Raw genomic sequence first — 6,000 nt, 5'->3', positions numbered from 1 at the left:
TCGGTTTTTCGAACGTTACTTCGTATGCTTTAATAACTTGTACTTTACGTTTCGCGACGTGTACCTTTGTCAAAATATAGACTTACCTTACCAATAACTATATTACCCGAAGTGTATCTTGTACGTTTGAGTGTTTTGGTCATTTGCTTCTATAAATTAACGTCTTAACATATAATAATATTATTTTAAATCAAAACGTTTTATATCTAAGTTAATATTATATTTTATAACATTTGTAAAATATACATACATTTTCATTTTGAAATAGTGTTTTATTGTAGCAAAATGATTTTTACTGTAGCAAATAGTGTTTTTCGAAAACACTATAGCTTTTCGGGTACTGTAGCAATTCGAAAATACTGTAGCAATTTAGTGTTTTACTTGTTTATCTTAAACGTTTTAGTTAACTTATCTAAATTTCAATCGAAATAATAAACGAATGTTACTATCGTTTACTAAATAACTTGAAATTATATATATGTATATATCTTTATTTAATATACATACATCAGTTTTTAAATACACATTGCAAGTTATTTATAATTAATTTTAATAATTAATATTCCAACTTATTATATATATATATATATATATATATATATATATATATATATATATATATATATATATATATACAAATAAATGTTCATGAATCGTCGGTCAATAGTCAAAGGTTAACTGAATATATAACATTAGTTCAAATATTTTGAGAATCAATATTACAGACTTTGCTTATCTTGTCGAAGTCATATAAAGATTAAGTTTTAAATTTGGTCGGAAATTTTCGAGTCGTCACAGTACCTACCCGTTAAAGAAATTTCGTCCCGAAATTTGATTAAGATCATCATGGTTGACAATAAGTATGTTTTCATGACTCATATGAGTTGAAAATTAGAGTTTTATCATCATTGAATAATATGAATAAAACAATTCGTTTATGTGAAGAGTACGAGTGAAGCTATCGCAAAAGAGTGAAGATGAGTAAATACATGTTCGCCTTAACTAGTGACGTAGTCACGGTTGATTTCCGGAATTCAAGGGATTTAGAGAAAATCTTCGTAATAAGATTTGGTTCTTCGGTAATTAAGAAAATTAGGATCTTCTTTGGTTAAATGCAATAATATGTTTCGATTGCTCTGTCGGATATTTTACTATAAATCCACTCCCTTCGTTTCCTTATTTCCACAGCTCACATCTTCTATTCTTTCTCCCTCAATTCATACTTTAAAGTATTCGTTAATATGCTCCATCTAGTTCTGATTCTTGATATACTCCTAACATTCATATCTGTCATTCTTCTTTTTCATCTACCGCCGGAAGAATCTATTTACTTCTACTATACTCTTGGTTTTATAGTGTTTTTAGTCCTCCCCTGTCTTTATATTGCTATATGTATCGATATATACGGTTTGTAATTTCTGGGTTGTTGTTGGGTTTTATATCTTCCCTTATATTTCGGAGTCCCCGTTTCTGTCTTTCTATAATCATTGACATCCACAGTTAATGCTCTCTTCTATTTGCTGCGATTTATACTCCCATTTCTATTTCGAAGCTTCATGCTTTTGTTTTATCTTCGCAAGTAATGGTCCAGAATTCGTAGGTATGGAGTTTCGAATGAACATGGCTAATGTTTTAAGAGAGTAATTGTAATAGCATGATCTTGATTGGTTAAATTACCAGAATTCAAGAGAAAAGATAGAACTATCAAGAAATTATGTTCTTGATATGTTTATATACTAGATAGAGTGTATGAGTCGTGTAACATGGCACATGATGACGTTATGATCTGTGAATCGTCACGTTCCATTAGAAACTCAGTATGACTTACTGTAATATAATCATGTTGATCAAGTGTCATTATATTATACTAACTCATGCTTCAGTTCCCAACACTACTTTAATAACATTCATAATTTAAGTTCAAACTTTTCAGAATATAGAAACTAAAACAGTTTCCTTTCTGATGTAACTCTGATATCGCAAAGAGATAAATGATTTCAGATAAGAATAGTTATGAAAATATCTTCAGAAATATCAAGGATATTTATAATGAAATATACGATGATATCTTAGAATTTCTAATATCGAAGGATGATGAAGAAGTTTTGTCTGTAAAGGTTTAGAGTCAGGAACAAGGTATTCGCTAATGACTTCAGCAGATACTGAATCATTTGGATTCTTTGAAGGCAGGTTTAGTATTTGTGATTTGTCAACAGTCTCCTTCATAGTTTGCTCAATCCGTTTTTTAGTTCCAAATCTGAGCTTTTTCAACACACCACACTTTATTATCAAACTTTTGGCTGTTAAGGTCGTTTACAGTTTTTGCTGCTTCATCAGCATTTTTCCAAAATTCGGAGAACTAGTTCGCAGTTTGGGCGTTTTTCAGAAACTTCACATTCGAAGTATGTAAGTCTAGGAGATAGACGTTATATGTATATATATATAATTGTTGGCATAGAATTGTTGCGAAATTCAAGAATAATGACTAAAGCTTTTTGATATGGCAACTATCGTTACAAGATGCAGATGGACATATGATGGGGTTTCGATAAATATAATGATTTTCGGAAAGTCAAAGATCAACAAAATTGTTGGTATGTTTCCTGCTAATGTGGTGGGACATAAACGGTTCCCCGGTAACGACGACGAAAAGGGCTAACGTATATATCAAGGTTACAATGAGGTTAATCCGAATGAAAAAGTCAAAGTTGATTTGCAGGAGGTGTGACAAAGTTGGCTAATTTGGAAAGAGATTGCAAAGTTATTTTCAGTAATAACAACGCCAATGGATCATAGATTCGTGTTAAACTTCTACTTAAATTCCAAGAGTTTTCCAGGTGCATGACTATATGCATAAGTCTTTCCTTTCATAGGTAACGTGTGGTTGGATCATCCTCTTAGTTGTTTCTTAATTGAGATGTTTTCAAGAATCAAGGAGGGTTTGAACACAGATTGTAATCGTCATATGATGTTCTAGAATTTTGAATAACATAATTATTTTTCTGGGTTTTATGAATAGGAGTGATGTTCTAGCACAGTTTTGAAATCAAAGTGCAGCTTTGAAAGATGTAGGGATCTAAGAGTGATGATATCGATTATATCTCGACTTGGATTCTGATATGTTAAAATCAGAATATGTAATTGAATTTGAATGAGTATGGTTGTTTTGATTTCTATGAAAGAATATATCTTGTTGTAAAAGTAGTGAGTATAGTTGATGATTTGTTGAATCAGAATCGAAGAATGTAACATATTAATTGTGAGTTTATATATCTCTCGGGTATTACCTACCCGTTAAAATATTCTCACCATTAATAGTTTGTACAAAAGAATTTTTAATTACAATCTTTATGAAAATATACCTACATATATATTTTCTTTAGATGTAATCATGGATTTAATGAGTTAACATAATATTAATCTCATCTGGTTTTCGATTAGGACTAGAATATATAATCTCTAAAAATTTAGATATTACATAATCGTCGTAGAATATTTCTTCAATGAAGTTATGAATTAATACTTCATCGTTTGTTGTTGTTGGTATTCCTTGGTATCTACAGGGCGTATGACGTTGATGCTCAAGGTACAGATTGTGATGTTGAGGCATGTGATGCAGACGTTGTTGTTGGTGGTGCTAATGGTACTTTTGGTGTAGATGATGGTGGTACTGTTGATGCCGGTGATGTTGCTGGTGCTTGTAATCTTTGCACCATATTCTCCAAAGCCACTACCCGAGCGCGAAGCTCGTTGACTTCTTCTACTACACCGGGATGATTGGTGGTTCGGACGAGCGGATGAATAAGATCTAGAATTTGAGATAGTATATAATCATGACGAGATACTCTGGAAATGAGAGAGAAAATAGCATTACGAACAGGTTCGCCGATAAGTGATTCAGGTTCTTCGTCAAGAGGTGAATATGGTGGATGGAAGGGATCACCTTCTTCTTGTCTCCAATGATTAAGTAGATTACGAACCCATCCCCAATTCATCCAGAATAGGTGATGGCTAATTGGTTGATCCATTCCGGTTACGCTGCTTTCGGAGCTCAGGTTGAATTCCATATCGGAATAGTTGTCGGAATCTGAGGAATTCGAACTAGATGCGGAATCCATCTTGTACGATCAGGGAAATGAATTTTGATATGTAATAGATTATAGAATTTAGATTGGTACTCTTCAATACATAATTTACATATGTATATATAATACCAAAATTCCATAAATCACGGAGGAATTTTCGGAAGATGTCAAACAAAGTTTACAGTAATAGATATGCTAAGATATGAATTCTTCTGTACACTATGTATGTAATAAATGCAGAAAACGTGTCTAGACTTAAGAATGATAAGCATGTAATTTTCGACAAGAAATGATAAGTAAAAAAATCGGTAAAAACATATACGGTCATAGTCCAGACTTACTAATGCATCCTAACAATTACCAGTTAAACACACTAATGCAAATTCTGGTTCCCTATGACCTCAGGCCCTGATGCCAATTGTGATAACCCGTCCAAATCCATTTGAACGAATACATCATTCATTGATTTCATAGTGAGGTTTTGACCTCTATATGATACGTTTTGTAAACATTGCATTCTTTTGAAAAGGCACACCATAAATGAATATATAAATCCAAGGTTTTCGACATCTGATGATTTCTACGTATAGAAAATCACCGTATATAATAGTTTTTAAAAATACATCCGTTGAGAATACAGTCAAATAAGATACATGGTGATGATTTTGTGAATGCAAAGTTTTCTTGAATAAAGCATGTATGACTCCATGCACATATCTTGTATAACGTATAAGCAAACAGCGGAAGACTTCTAGGAACCTGAGAATAAACATGCTTAAAAGTGTCAATACAAATGTTGGTGAGTTCATAGTTTTAATGTTGCGCATAATCTGTATATAAAGGTGGATCCCAAGATTTCAGTTGTTTCATCCGAAACGTTTATCAAAATATTCTATGAAATTGAGCACCCTGGTAACTAAGCTTTAACGTTATAATAAGTACCCCTGTTTTAACATACATGCAACCAACATGTATAATACACGCAATCCAACGTGTACTAAACTCAAATAGTATACGTCTGTTTTATAGTTCAGGCTAGGGTTTCTATACCTGGAACAGACGGGGATGTCAAGCCCTATGGATCCATATATAACTACTCGCGCCCACCAGTTCTTATAACTGGCAGTTACTAGTTACCAAAGCTAAGGGATTTTCGGTTCAAACTCGGTGTAGAATTTAATATGTACTTGTATCCATTGCGTTTAAAATAAAGTGCATGTATTCTCAGCCTAAAAAATATAGATTGCAACAGCAATTAAAAAGGGAGCAAATGAAACTCACCTTAGCAGGGCTGGACGAGTGGAATGAGGGAGAGCGGCTCGATCGACAAAAAAGAATAGTAGCCCCCTAGAACTGAAGAAAAAGTAAAAAAGTATAGCGCGCCCCTTTTCTTTCCACTTTCTCTTAGTCAAATCACCTTAGCAGCACATAAGGTCATTCACCGAAATGTGACCGAAACTCGGAAAGCAAAATGATCGTAGATCTCAACCTAGAGAACATATGTTGGTCAATACATGTCTAACAAACTAGGTCATGTCATAGTGTATCACAATCCTAATGCTCGAGACCGACATGCAAAAGTTAACAAAAGTCATCTCAAAAGTCAACCTGACCCAATATGATCTTTAAATCTATACGTGTTTATTAACATAGTATAAGTCTTGATAATTGAACGAGTTTATAGTTTATCCAACTCAAAATATTATTTATTTCAAGAGCTATATTATATTTGAATTATCATGGCAATCAAAAATATTTTATTATTTCACATAGCTTTTCAATACTTGTAAAATCAGATTATAATGTTTATAAAGCTTTAAAACATGATAAGACAGTCAACTTTGACAATTGTTCAACAAAACGAGACGTGCCTTATATAGAAATTCATTTACCCGATTAGTAATATCTAAAAATC

This window comes from Rutidosis leptorrhynchoides, chromosome 2 (assembly GCF_046630445.1).
Source record: "Rutidosis leptorrhynchoides isolate AG116_Rl617_1_P2 chromosome 2, CSIRO_AGI_Rlap_v1, whole genome shotgun sequence".
In the NCBI taxonomy this organism is placed as follows: domain Eukaryota; kingdom Viridiplantae; phylum Streptophyta; class Magnoliopsida; order Asterales; family Asteraceae; genus Rutidosis; species Rutidosis leptorrhynchoides.
The sequence above is the reverse complement of the archived record's forward strand: the minus strand, read 5'-3'. Positions refer to the sequence as shown.